This window comes from Myotis daubentonii, chromosome 3 (genome assembly GCF_963259705.1).
Source record: "Myotis daubentonii chromosome 3, mMyoDau2.1, whole genome shotgun sequence".
Taxonomy (NCBI): Eukaryota; Metazoa; Chordata; class Mammalia; order Chiroptera; family Vespertilionidae; genus Myotis; species Myotis daubentonii.
The window spans coordinates 200,005,519-200,018,717 of record NC_081842.1 but is presented as its reverse complement, the minus strand read 5'-3'; the positions used below and the strand labels follow the sequence as shown (position 1 = coordinate 200,018,717).

General features: G+C 52.1%; 1 pseudogene; it reads left to right on the top strand.

Moving 5' to 3' along the window:
• Positions 1-433: 433 nt before the first annotated feature.
• Positions 434-11,379, top strand: LOC132231400 (antizyme inhibitor 2-like; annotated as a pseudogene).
• The last annotated feature ends 1,820 nt before the right edge of the window (positions 11,380-13,199 follow it).

Below are 13,199 nucleotides of genomic sequence, written 5' to 3'. Positions count from 1 at the left end.
CTTTTCAAAAATATGTTTTTATTGATATTAGAGAGAGGAAGGGAGAGAGATAGAAACATCAATGATGAGAGAGAATTATCAATCCACTGCCTCCTGCATGCCTCCAATGGGGATCAAACACGAAAATTAGGCATGTGCCCTGCTGTGGAATCAAACCCTGATCTCCTGGTTCAGGGGTCAACACTCAACCACTGAGCAACACTGGCCTGGCAATTTTGTGCATTTTGTTTGGTCTCATACTAGGTCCCTGAAGCAGGCTGGGCCTGGCCAGTGGTCCATCCTACAGATGAGAAAGTTCACGAGGGCTCCATGGAGCTCTACGTGGCTGCATGGGAGGGCCAAGGACTTACTGGCCTAGGAACTCTGGCTCCACGGGCCAGCAGGGCGCTGGGAGGAGGGGGGAGGAGTGTCCTCAGTGCAAGGCCTTTCCAGGATGCTGGGAGTGTCCCTGGCAGAGCGCTCTGTTGGAGTCAGGGATGAGCACCACCCTCATGGACTCAAAGGAGAACGAAGGGCACCCTGGAAGCTCCGCGATGAAGGATATCGTCCCGCTGGGGCCTGAGGAATCTGCCATGGAGGTGGTCCTGAGGAAGATCCGGGAGCTCTCTGCTTCGGTGAGGGGAGAGGACGGAGGGGAGAGTGGGTCTCAGTCCCTACTTAGGTGGGACAGAATATGACTTTGTGTTTTATTAGTCAGTTTACTAGGTCTTACTGATTAGCTGTGTTCCCGGGTGGCATGGGGTAGCTCTCCTGTCCCCTTCTAGTCCCCCACCAGCTCCTGGGATTCCACCCTGTGCCAAGCGATCCGGGTGAGGGTTGGAGAGTCCTGGCGCCCATTTGGTCTATAAAGCTTGTTGCCCTCCTGTCTTCCTGTTGTAAAAGTTAGAAGATCAAGGATCAAATCCTACCATTGGCATGTAGTTGCTATTGACCTTGAGAAAAACATTCATATTGTAGTGCACCACACACCTGTATAATTTTTTTTAAATATATTTTATTGATTTTTTACAGAGAGGAAGGGAGAGAGATAGAGAGTTAGAAACATCGATGAGATAGAAACATCGATCAGCTGCCTCCTGCACATCTCCTACTGGGGATGTGCCCGCAACCCAGGTACATGCCCTTGACCAGAATCGAACCTGGGACCTTTCAGTCTGCAGGCTGACGCTCTATCCACTGAGCCAAACCGGTTTCGGCACCTGTATAATTTTTTAACCAGTGTCACCCCAATGTATTCAAGAAAAAGGAAAAAAATGAAAAAAAGAGATTTTAGAGCCGCATTTTCCTCTTTCCTAACTGGGTAACAGTAGTACTTGCCCCATGGAGACGCTGTGAGGATTCACTGAAATGACACAATGCCCAGCCTTTCTTGCCTCTCTCTCTGCCTTGGCAGGACCAACGAGATGCCTTCATGGTGTGTGACCTGGGTGTGTTGGCCAGCCGCCACCAGGCCTTCTGCCAGGCCCTGCCAAGGGTCTCCCCCTTCTATGCGGTGAAGTGTAACAGCAGCCCCTGGGTGCTGCGTGTCCTGGCCGCCCTGGGCACCGGCTTCGAATGTGCCAGCCAGGTGAGCTTGGGCCACAGCCAGCTTCCTCATCCATAGGCCTGACGGTTCCTGGAGGGAAAAGGCCAGTTGCGAGGTGTCTCAAAGTGGGGACAGCAGCCCATGAACAGTGGCTGATGTGTGTGGTGCCCAGTTGTTTGTGAAAGAATAAATGAATGAACTGGGAGTGGTGCACCCTCCACTGGTCTAGGTGACGAGGGCAGTCAGCCTGAGCTAAGGAGTGGAGGGAACATGCGCTTTAATCCACAGACCCCGCTCTGTCCTGGCCCAGCCATTTCACTGGAGCCTCAGTTTCTTGGTCTTTAAAATGGGTTCAACTATATGTTCCTCAGAGCAGTCTAGAAGCTTAAGGAGCACAATATGTGCCCAGCGCTGTGCCAGATGCACAGTAGGTACTCAGTAGGGGACAGCCTCTCATGCCTGTGGTTCCTGTGCCCAAAAAGCAGAGTAGCAGGGAGGCAGCCCCTTACTCTGGCTTTGCCCCTGGCAGGTGGAGCTGGAGCAGGTGCTGGGCCTGGGTGTCGCCCCCTCACGCATCATCTATGGCAACCCCTGCAAGCCGGTCTCCTACCTGCAGTCTGCTGCCCGCCATGGGGTGCAGCTCCTGACCTTCGACAGTGAGGAGGAGCTGACCAAGGTGGCCCAGCACCACCCTGGGGCCAGGTGAGACCAGCAGGGCTGCAGGCAGGTGGGGACAGGGAGGAAGTTCTGGCAAACTGACTTGGGCTTCAGCAAGGAGATGAAGGCTGTTCTGTGGTGACTAGGAGACGCCTAAGCAGCAAAGAGCAAGAATTAGTGCCAGGTGTCCCAGTGCGCTCCCTGGTGCCCACTCTTATCAAATAATGTTTTCCTGTGTCTACAGAGGTGCTGGCAGAGACTGGCATTAGGAGGTCTGGAGTCACCAACCTCGTGGGAAAAGCACTCACATGGGATTCAGGAAGACCAGGGCTCACATTTCTGACTTACTTGTTGCATCTGTGTGTTCTTGGGAAAGTTATTTAACATCTCTGATCCTGTGACAGGAGGTCTGCTGAAGGGATGCTTATAATTTTATCCTTTTCCTGCTTTTTCTTGCCTGGGCTGAAGTCTGTAAGAAGTAGTGTAGCCCTAACTGGTTTGCCTCAGTGGATAGAGTGTCAGGTCTGTGCACTGAAGTGTCCTGGGTTAGATTCATGTCCAGGGCACATGCCCCAGTTTCAGGCTTGATCTCCAGTAAGGGGCATACAGGAGGCAGCTAATCAATGCTTCTCTCTCGTCATTGGTGTTTCTATCTCTCTCTCCCTCTCCCCTCCTCTCTGAAATCAATAAAAATATATTTTAAAAAATTGAAAAAGTAGTGTGTTCCCTCCCTGGACCTCCATGGCTGGACAGTCCTGAGGACCGAGGAGTTCGGGTGGGGGCAGCAAAGCATTGAGGCTTGGGGTTCGTGTGTCTAAGAACACCTGTCACCTCACACCCCGTCCCAGGCTGGTCCTGCGACTGTGGACCGAGTACAGCCAGAGCCTCATCCTCATGACCTCCAAGTTTGGGGCCAGCCTGGAGCTGTGTGGTCACTTGCTCAAGTCCGCCCGAGACCACGGCCTGGCTGTGGTGGGCGCCAGGTAAGAGCACAACTCTCCCTCCTGCGAGGCAGGGCTCCTGGTCCCCACAACTGTCCGCAGCCTCTGACTCCCTGGGTGCCCTCAGGTCAGCGTGGCCCCTCTGGGCCTCCGAGGGCTCCCTGTGGTCCTCAGAAGAGGAGGTGGGTGTCAGCTGCTGGGAGGGTGGGGCAGGCAAGGCACTGGCCTTGGGTGCAAAATTTAACGGGATGCCAAAAACTTTGTACTCCAGATAAACAATGTTTAATACAGTATTTAAAAAATTAACGCAGAAAAAACCCATGATGAGAGAATATGAAATTTTAAATCAAGACAGGATTGGCATCTGATTTTTCTTTTCCTTTGGGTCCAATTACTGTTAACTAATGTTGTCTTTAAAGTTTTTGTATTTTTTTTTATTGCTTAAAATATTACAAAGAGTAGTACATTTGTCTCCTTTTTTTCTCCCTTGACCTTCCTAACGTTTTTGTATTTTCTTCATCATGGATATTTTTGCATCAGCAGGTTTGATCCCTTGATGGGGTGTGTACAGGATGCAACCAATTGAGATCTCCCTCTCACACTCGCTCTTGCTCTCTCTGTAATATATATAGATGAGAGTCCGGGTGCACGAAATCTGTGCACTAGTGGCGGGGGTGTCCCTCAGCCCAGCTGAACCCTCTTCAATCTGGGACCCCTCGGGGGATGTCTGACTGCCTGTGGGATCAGGCCTAAACTGGCAGTCAGACATCCCGCTCACAATCCGTAACTACTGCCTCCCAACTGCTCGCCTGCCTGCCTGATCACCCCCTAACCACTCCGCTGCCAGCCTGATCGATGCCTAACTGCTCACCTGCCAGGCCGGTCACCCCCACCTGCCTCCCTGTCGGCTTGGTCTCCCCCAACTGTCCTCCCCTGCCGGCCTGATCACCAACATCTGCCCTCACCTGCTGGCCATCTTATGGTGGTCATCTTGTGACCACATGGGGGGCCTCCATCTTGTGCGAGGGCATGATGGTCTATTTTCATATTACCTCTTTATTATACACGATAGTGCATGAAGGATAGTTACATTGATGGCTCAGTGCTTTGGTGCCCCCTTGAATGTTGAACCTGAGGAGCATACTCCCTCACTTCACCCCACCTGCCCCTGATTGGGTCCTCTGCGCCCCCCTGGTGGATGGTTTGAGATTTGGGGTTCAGATCACTTGTATTCCAAGGAGGAGAAGAAGGGGAGCCCCTGCTGCAAGGCTTGGGGAGGGGTAGCTAAGAGAGGTGACTGCCCCACAACAATGAGAGCCCCAGCTCACGGACTGTCATGTGGTGTGTGTCTCTGGGACCCCCATGGGCACAGCCAAGGCTGTGGCTCCTGTGATTGCCCACAAGCTCCATGTAGTCACGTGTGTCCCCGTGTCTGTGTCCGTGCTGGTTCACATTGTGCCTGTGCGGCTGTTTCCGAATGTATATCTCCTGCTGACCCTTGCGTTTCCTCGTGTGTCTCTGCACCTGTCACTGCACCTGTGCTCAGCTTCCACGTGGGCTCGGGCTGCCAGAATGCAGACCGCTTCACACAGGTCATTGCTGACTGCCGGCGGGTGTTCGAGATGGGCCGTGAGGTCGGGCATGACATGAGCCTCCTGAACATTGGAGGGGGCTTCTCCGGAGTGGAGGGCTCTGAGCCGGAGTTTGAGGAGGTAAGAGAGGAGTAGGAGAGGGCGCCTGGGGCTACAGCGGGGTTTATTGCACAGAGTGTGTGTGTGTACAGGGAGCTCTTGAAACTCAGTCCTGTGCCTTCATGTAGCTGGGCTTTCTGTTGGTTGAGAGGACTCTGACTCTACATGGGTGGCATGTGCGCATATACACGTGTGTTTGTGTGTGTGTGTGTGTGTGTGTGTGTGTGTGTGTGTGTGTGTGTGTGTGAGTGTCTGCATGGGAGCATGTGGTTCTGAACCTTCTATAGGCGTGTTGGTTACTACCCCTGGTAAGGCTACAGTCAGATAGAGGTTTCCTTACTGTGTCCCCCACACCCAGGGGACAGTGTTCCTTTGCTGATCACGTATTGATTTCAATGTTTCCAAGTCAGACCTCATGGTGCTACAGCCTGGTCACTAGGCTTGTGCCCTCGGACACTTCTCCCCTCTGGGCCACAGTCCTGACCTGTCTCCTCCCCTGCACAAGGGGGTGCTGACACCTTCCCACAGAGCTGTCAGGGGAATGAAGAGGGAAGACGCAGGGAAAGACCCCGCACAGGGACTGGCCTCACAGGGCTCGGGTCTGTCCCCACAGATGGCGAGAGTGATCAATGCTGCCCTGGCCCAGGACTTCCCCGAGGGGACCGGCATTGAAGTCATTGCGGAGCCAGGCCGCTTCTACGCGGCACCTGTCTGCGTGGCCGCTGTCAACATCATCGCCAAGAAGGCTGTGCTGCAGCCTGGTGGGTGGGCCCGGACTGGGCAGGGAGCATTCTGTCCGGTGGTCCCCAGGCCTTGGGGGCAGGAGGGGCAGAGGGTCTGAGTTCCACCCTGGCTTCCTCATTCGGGGGAAACATGCTTTGATTTAGCTACAGGATAGAGCCTGTTAGTAACATTACTGTGTTGTTCTCAGAGGTCCTGGAGGGAGGCATTGAGGGTCTTTATTCTTCCTGTGTCTGGAGGGGAAGTCTGAGGTCACAGCTCATGGGCCACAGCCTCCCCTGCTGGTATGCACCTTACTGTTTCCAAGCAAGCATTTTCTAACAGGCGCGGAGTTTTAGAACCCAAGTTCTAGTGAGTAGATAGTATTTCTATAGCAAACATATGAAGGAAATATTGTCGGTACCATGGCCTGGAGGTTAAGAGTGACATTTCTAGGCTAACAGTAAATGATACTGAGGTCAACCATCTCTATAGAGTTTTTATATTGTTTGTTATTTGGGGGAAGGGGTTGGTTGGGGTTGCTGTCCTCACAAAGGGAGCTAAGTGGAAATTGAAGTGCATGTTGAGGTTGATAAGAATCACCCTCTGGGTTATTGCCCTTTACTTTGAAATGTTATGACCGTCATATAAGTATTTCTAAAGAATTATTATTTCATTTTTAAAATATATTTTCATTTATTTCAGAGAGGTAGAGAGACAGAAATATCAATGATGAGGGAGAATCCCTGATAGGCTGACCCCTGTACATCCCATACTGGGGATCGAGCCCGCAACTCAGGCAGGGCTCAATGACTGGGAATAGAACCATGACCTCCTGGTCATAGGTTCATGCTCAGCCACTGAGCCAGGACAGCCGGGCTCTAAGTCATTTTAATCTGTTTCCTTATCCTTTGGACAAATATCCTACCCACACCTGTGTAACCCTAAAGGCATGTGGGTCCACTAATTTCATTTCCTCACGAAGCTTCTCATTAGTGAATATTGTGATTTGGGGCATATGATTTCAGCCATCATTTAACAAAAGCGCGAGTTATGCATATTATGGCTTACCATTTTTACCTTCACAATAGCATGAGCCGCCAGTGATTTAAGGAGGTATTATGTAAGCAATTACTGTTTTACCTCATTTCTGCTCAGCCCTCCTGTGAGGCAGTTTGGGCCATTCCCATTTTGCAGGCAGAGGTCTGGAGGCTCAGAGAGGGATTGACTGTCCAAGGCAGCACAGGGAGCTCGCGCACAGCGGCGCCAGGTCTGTCTGACTGAGAGGCTGGTGCCCTTGTGTTTGCAGACATGCCAGCTCAATGGAGCGCCCAGCTTCAGGGCTGCCATGACTAACCCATGACCAACTGGCTTAGGGACAAGTGGGGCTGTGGGCCAGGAGGCAGGATCAGTGCTGGCATCTGAGAGAGAGCTGGGACTGGAGGACTCACACCAGGGAGAAGATGGTAGTGGTGGTGGTGGTGGGGGGGGGGGGAGGGGGACCCAGGGAGAGAAAACCAATAATCAGAATGATCTGGGGATCTAAATGCTCAAAGGGTATGGAATGGCCCCAGTGCCCACAGAAACCAGTTGGAAAGATTAAGGACATCAATGTCTAAGGACGGACTAGCAGTGGTTGTTCAGAACCTGGTTGATAGTAGTTCATGTCCTAGGGTGTGGGGCTGTAGGTGAGCATCAGCTCAATGTACATCGGAGTGTGACGGAGCTGGGGAGAAGCCGCCACGGGCTCAGTGAGGCATCAACAGAGGCAGAGCATTTACAGTAGTGGTTCCCAAACTTATTTGGCCTACCGCCCCCTTTCCAGAAAACATATTACTCAGCGCCCCCTGGAAATTAATTTTTTTTAAATTTTTATAGCAATTAAACAGAAAGATATATTTATTAATGTTTCTACTTTTTTCGTAAAATATAGTAAAGAGAGGTGTAAATTAGAAATATTGAAGTTTGAAATTATGAAACTATTTATTGAACTCAGAATAGAAAGGTAATACAAAAAAAGTTTAAAACAAATGCACCTGTGGCCATCACCGCACCCCTGGATCGCTGCAGCGCCCACCAGGGGGCGGTAGCCCCCCCTTTTGGAATCACTGATTTAAAGGCATGGAGGTGCCAATTACGCTGCTCTCTGACTCTTAGATCCAGGCACTGACAGAGGCACTAATCCCAGCCCTGCCCCATTCTCCTGTGTAACTTCTGGCAAGGCTCAGTTTCCTCAAATGTACAGTAGTGTTCATTGTCCCTACTCAGAGTATTGTTAGGAGGATGAAATAATTTAATATGTGCAGACAGGTTGGAACAATGCCCGGGTTACTTGTATAATCACTGTTAGTGGCAGTAGCAGCCACAGCACTCTGATGAGGTACAGGTGGGGCAGAGGAGCCATGGGAGCCCAGAGAACAGGCCCAAATCTTGCCGGAGACCCGGGGAGGCTCCTGAAGCAGGACACAAGGGTTAACCTGTGCTGGGCAGAGGGTCTGGGCTGCTGTTAAGGGTGCGGGACTCAGTGTTGACCATCAGTGGTGAGACCTGGCTGACACAGTCCTGTTCTCTCCCCTCTCCCAGGAGGCCACCGGAAACTGTTGTACTATCTCAATGAGGGCCACTATGGCAGCTTTCGCGCCTTCCGCAGGGATCATGTCCCCAGGATGCCAATTGTGGTGAAGGTAAGGGGACCCTTGTGTGGCTCTGGCACCTCCCAGACCCTGATAGCAGTGAGTTCAGCCCCTTTCCCTGTGAGGCAGGGATCCCTCTGTGAGGTGCAAGGGGCAGGGTCTTAGATTACACATGGCTTTGTAGATTGTCATACCCCGTGCGTGTACAAGGATGTGCACAGGCAAGCCTGTTTGTATTTGCATGCGCACTTCTGTGTGTGTGATTTTTGTGTGTGAGCATGCTGACTGACACCTGTGCAGGTAGGTGGGTGGATGGGTACATGGTCCTGTGTGGGTGTGTGTGCATATCTGTTTACCTCTGGGTTTCCATGTGATCTCTCTGTATGCACTGTGTGAGCGTGTGTGTGTGTGTGTGTGTGTGTGTGTGTGTGTGTGTGACCAGAACCCTTGAATGCTGGAGATGCAGGAGTCCTAGGAAATGGAGGTTCTCCAACTTGCTTCCCAGTAGACTCATCTGGGAAGCTTCCAAGGACCCCGATGCCAAGGCGAAGGCCCAGGTGATTGGAATCAGGCCTCTCCTGGGTTGGGACGTGGCATCAATCCTTTGTTAAACCTCCTCCCATGTGACTCCAATAGCAGATGAGTTTCACCCACTATTTTGAGTGACTATTGACTGGAATCTTTTGCTTTTATAGATGGGAACGGAGGCCCCATGTGTGTGGCCTTGAGAATTAGCAGGGCTAGGATGTGTCACTTGAGCGAATATAAGCTCCATGAGGGCCGGGTCAAGAGCAGTGCCTCCCACATAGGGACTGGCTGGTGTGAGGGACTGCCAGTGTCCTTGCTGGTGCTGGGGGTGCTCTGCTGGCCAAGGGCAGGGGCTGGGAGGATGGGTTGGGGGCAGGAGCTCTTCCTTCTTTGTTTCCCCACCCTGTGTCCCTGCAGGAGCTCTGCTCAAAGCCGCCCCTCTTCCCCTGCATCCTTTATGGCCCCACGTGCAGTGCCTTTGACACGTTCTACAATGAGGAGGTGCAGCTGCCCGAGCTGGACGTGGGTGACTGGCTCATCTTTCCCTCCATGGGCGCCTACAGTTCAGTCCTGAGCTGCAACTTCAATGGCTTCCCGCCTGCGTCCATCTGCTACATGATGGGACCTGAGCTCAGGTATCTGAGGAGAGCTCAAGGATCTGAACTTGGCCCAGGGAGCTGATGGCTAAGCTATGCGTTCCCAGGTCCAGGAAATACCATCCTCCCCCCCCCCCCCCACTGGCCCCAGAAAAGATCCAATTGACATACACTCCCTATGGGGTGGCCTGTTACACCCATTACCCATATAAGTCCAAGGCAGCCCACCTGGGCAGCTGTGACAACTCTGATGTTTAGACGCCTCTGTGTCCAGAAGCTGACATCCTTAAGGCCCCCGTAACCCTTAATTCTTGGCCAAGGTCCCACTCTGCTCTGACCATTTGTGACCGTTCCCAACTTTCCTCATTCAATGTCCCTTCCCTACCAGCCTCATGCTCCCCCGCAGGCTCTTCCCAAGAGCCTCCTGTTAGCCCAATCTAGAGTTCACTCCCCGAGGTGATGGGGGCTTCTAGAACACCCCTTAACTGGTACAACCTTTTCACAGGAGCCTGCTGGAGACAGCACCTTAAGCCGGGACATGGTAGAATGGAGGGGTTCCAGACACTTGGTACGCCACCTGGGGAAGCTTGGGGCGGAGGTGGGGGTGGGGTGGGGAAGAGACATGTGGGAAGCAGAGGTTTGGTTGCCTCCGAAATGATGAGGCAATTTCCCCCCAATGTTGGCCTGAAACACAGGCGAGCCCTTCTGGGCAGACGACTCCACCCTTGTGCTTCCTACCCCCTGAGCCCTGGAGTGGGGTAGGTTGAGAAACTGGTGTTATTACAGCATGTGCTCCCTGAAGGCCATAGCCTGGAGTGTGAAGCAACCTGCCTTGGCCAGGACCTTGAGATTCTTTCATCCCTCTTTTGCGTTAAAACAATATGTGTCTTAAAAATTGATTTTGAGAGAGAGAGGAAGGGAAAGGGAGAGAAACAAACATCAGTATGAGAGGGGAACCCCCTTTGGCTATCCTCTGCACCCCCCTTACTGGGGATCAAGTCCGTCCACAACCCAGGCATGTGCCCTGACCAGGAATGGAACCAGCAACCTTTGGGAGCTCGGGAAAATGCCTAACCAACTGAGCCACACAGGCCAGGGTTCATCCTCCTTTTATCCAGTTAGTGACCCCTGAGTTGTTCCAGAAATACTCACATGAACTATAGGCACCCATTCTAGTTCCCAGAACACCTGGTCTGGAGTCAGACCTGTAGTGAATCCAGGCTCCACCACAAACTGGCAGTGTGGTCAGAGCCTCAGGCTCTCCATCAATGGCATGAGAATGATATTCGTTAGTACCCTCCTGGCATGGCTGTGGAGGGGATTAAGTCAGATAATGCAAATCCTCATTCAGGTCAGTTCATGTCCAGAACCCTGCCTCAGGTTGGCCTTGACCCTGGACCTTTCCTACACAGAGACCACTCCCTGCCTCCTTGGTCTGGGCATCCTCAGGGAGCATATTGCATCTGGCCATACAGGTATTGGGCCAGGCATGTGGGTGACTGGCCTGGCGTTGGCCTTAAGAACCCCCCAGTTTGAAAGGTGGGAGGACAGGAATGGTAATATGCAACTCCCAAATAAGACAGGTACTACCGTGTGTCTCCCAGGTTTAGAAACAATATTTGGGAAAGTTCTGAGCTGAGAGAAGAAAACGTGTCCTACAGGCAAGGACATTGGCGGAGGTAGGGGCAGTGGGTCCCAGAGGCCAAAGCCACTCACCTCCTGTGTCCTTTTTAAGCTTCACCTGATGCGACTTCTCTGATCCTCAGCTCCTGCAAATGGCCCTCGTCATCCACCATAGTCAGCCCCACCATCTCACTGCTTCCTCCACACTCAGCTAAGACCAGGGGTATTGTCCAGCCTCCTTGTGCCAAAGACATCTCATTGCCAGACATCTGAGGAGAAAGGATGGGCTGCAGACGCCTCCTAAGGACGCTAGAGGGCTCAGGCAGCCTTTAGGTCCTGTGTTACTCATTCCTCTACTCCCAGATCCTGAAATTTGGGCTAGAAACAACCATACTTATCCCCTCAGAGGTGTCTGGAAGAGCAAATATGAGTGGGCTTTAGGTAAAAATAAAGTTACATTCATGTGCAAGAGTTGCTGGAGTGTTTTGTGCTTTGGTCTATAGGTGTTGCCCTGTTGCATTTTGGATGTCAACTCATTGACCCATTCATTCATGAATCCATACATCCATCCATTTATCATTCATCAGTCTTTCCATCCTTTCATCCATTCATCCATCGTCCATCCATCCATCCATTCACTGACCATCAATTGATCCATTCATCCATTTATCCAACTGTGCTTCCATCCATAAAATAAAATGTGAGGGCGTAGTCTGTGATGGTGTTATTCTAGGCAAGGTTACACATGATGAATAAGATGTGCAGAACCTATCCTCATGGAGCTAACCTTCCATTTTCTTCCATTGGAAAAATCAGAGCAGGAGCAAACATCTAATCTAATAAAAGACAAACATGCAAATTGACCATCCCTTCGCTAAGCCTTAAGCCACGCCCACCAGTCAATCACAGCAACTATATGCAAATTAACCTAACCAAGATGGCGGCTGGCAGCCACGGAGCTGGAGTGAGCAGGAGGTTTGGTTGCTCCATGATGGAGGAAGTCAAGCTCCCCGGCTGGCTCTGAGCTCCACTGAAGGAGTTTCAATTATGGAAAGTAAATAAATCCCAGAATAAAAAAAAGAAAAAGAAAAAAAGGAGAAGCTGGGAGCTTCCGTCACTGGGCGGCTTGGCCAGCCTGAAAACGGCCCTCAGCCCCTCATCTAGACTGGCCAGTCACCCCAGTGGGGACCCCCCACCCTAAAGGGGGTGTCGCCAGCCTGAAAACAGCCATCAGCCCCTCACCCAGGCTGGCCAGCCACCCCAGTGGGGACCCCCACCCTGAAGGGGGTGTGACCAGCCTGCAAACACCCATCAGCCCCTCACCCAGGCTGGCCAGGCACCCCAGTGGGACCCCCACCCTGATCCAGGATACCCTTCAGGGCAAACCAGCCAGCGCCCACCCATGCACCAGGCCTCTATCCTATATAATAAAAGGGTAATATGCAAATTGACCCTAACAGCAGAACCACTGGGAATGACTGGTCACTATGACACACACTGACCACCAGGGGGCAGATGCTCAATGCAGGAGCTGCCCCCTGGTGGTCAGTGCATTCCCACAGGGGGAGCTCTGCTCAGCCACAAGCCAGGCTGATGGCTGCCAGTACAGCAGTGGTGGTGGGAGCCTCTCCCGCCTCCTCAGCAGCACTAAGGATGTCAGACTGCAGATTAGGCCTGCTCCCCCCTGGCAGGTGGACATCCCCCAAGAGCTCCTGGGCTTCCAGAGGGATGTCTGATTGTCAGCTTAGGCCCAATCCCCCGGGGAGATAACCATATGTCTGATGACATATACTCCTCCCCCTCTTCAGAGTGAAACCGAGTGCTTATAAGTTTGTTTACTGATATGCCCATAGGAACTACTGTTAAACTTGAGATCTTGTATGCATTTTGTTTACCAGAATCCTCTACTTTCCCCTGGACTGCCGTGGGTACTATAGGCCATTCACATTGATTATTGCTTGATTGCTGGGCACCTGTCCTTGCTGATTGCTTTGATCCCTGCGCTGCACTGGTGGCTCTGATCGCTAGACGTTATCTTCGCTGATAGCCTTCAGCTTCGGCGCAGTCCCCTTCCCCACTTGGTTCAGCTCCACTTGTGCCAGAAGATAGACGAACGGTGGGGCCTCAGATAGATCCAAGCTCTGTGCAGGGATCTCTGAAGGCAACGCCGGCCTGAAACTGAAACTTGGCCAGAGAAGGCACTGCTGCTGCCACCAGAGGAAGGCACACTTTGGAAGCTCCCTTTAAGCCTGTACACATGGCACTAGGAATTTTGTGAGTAACAG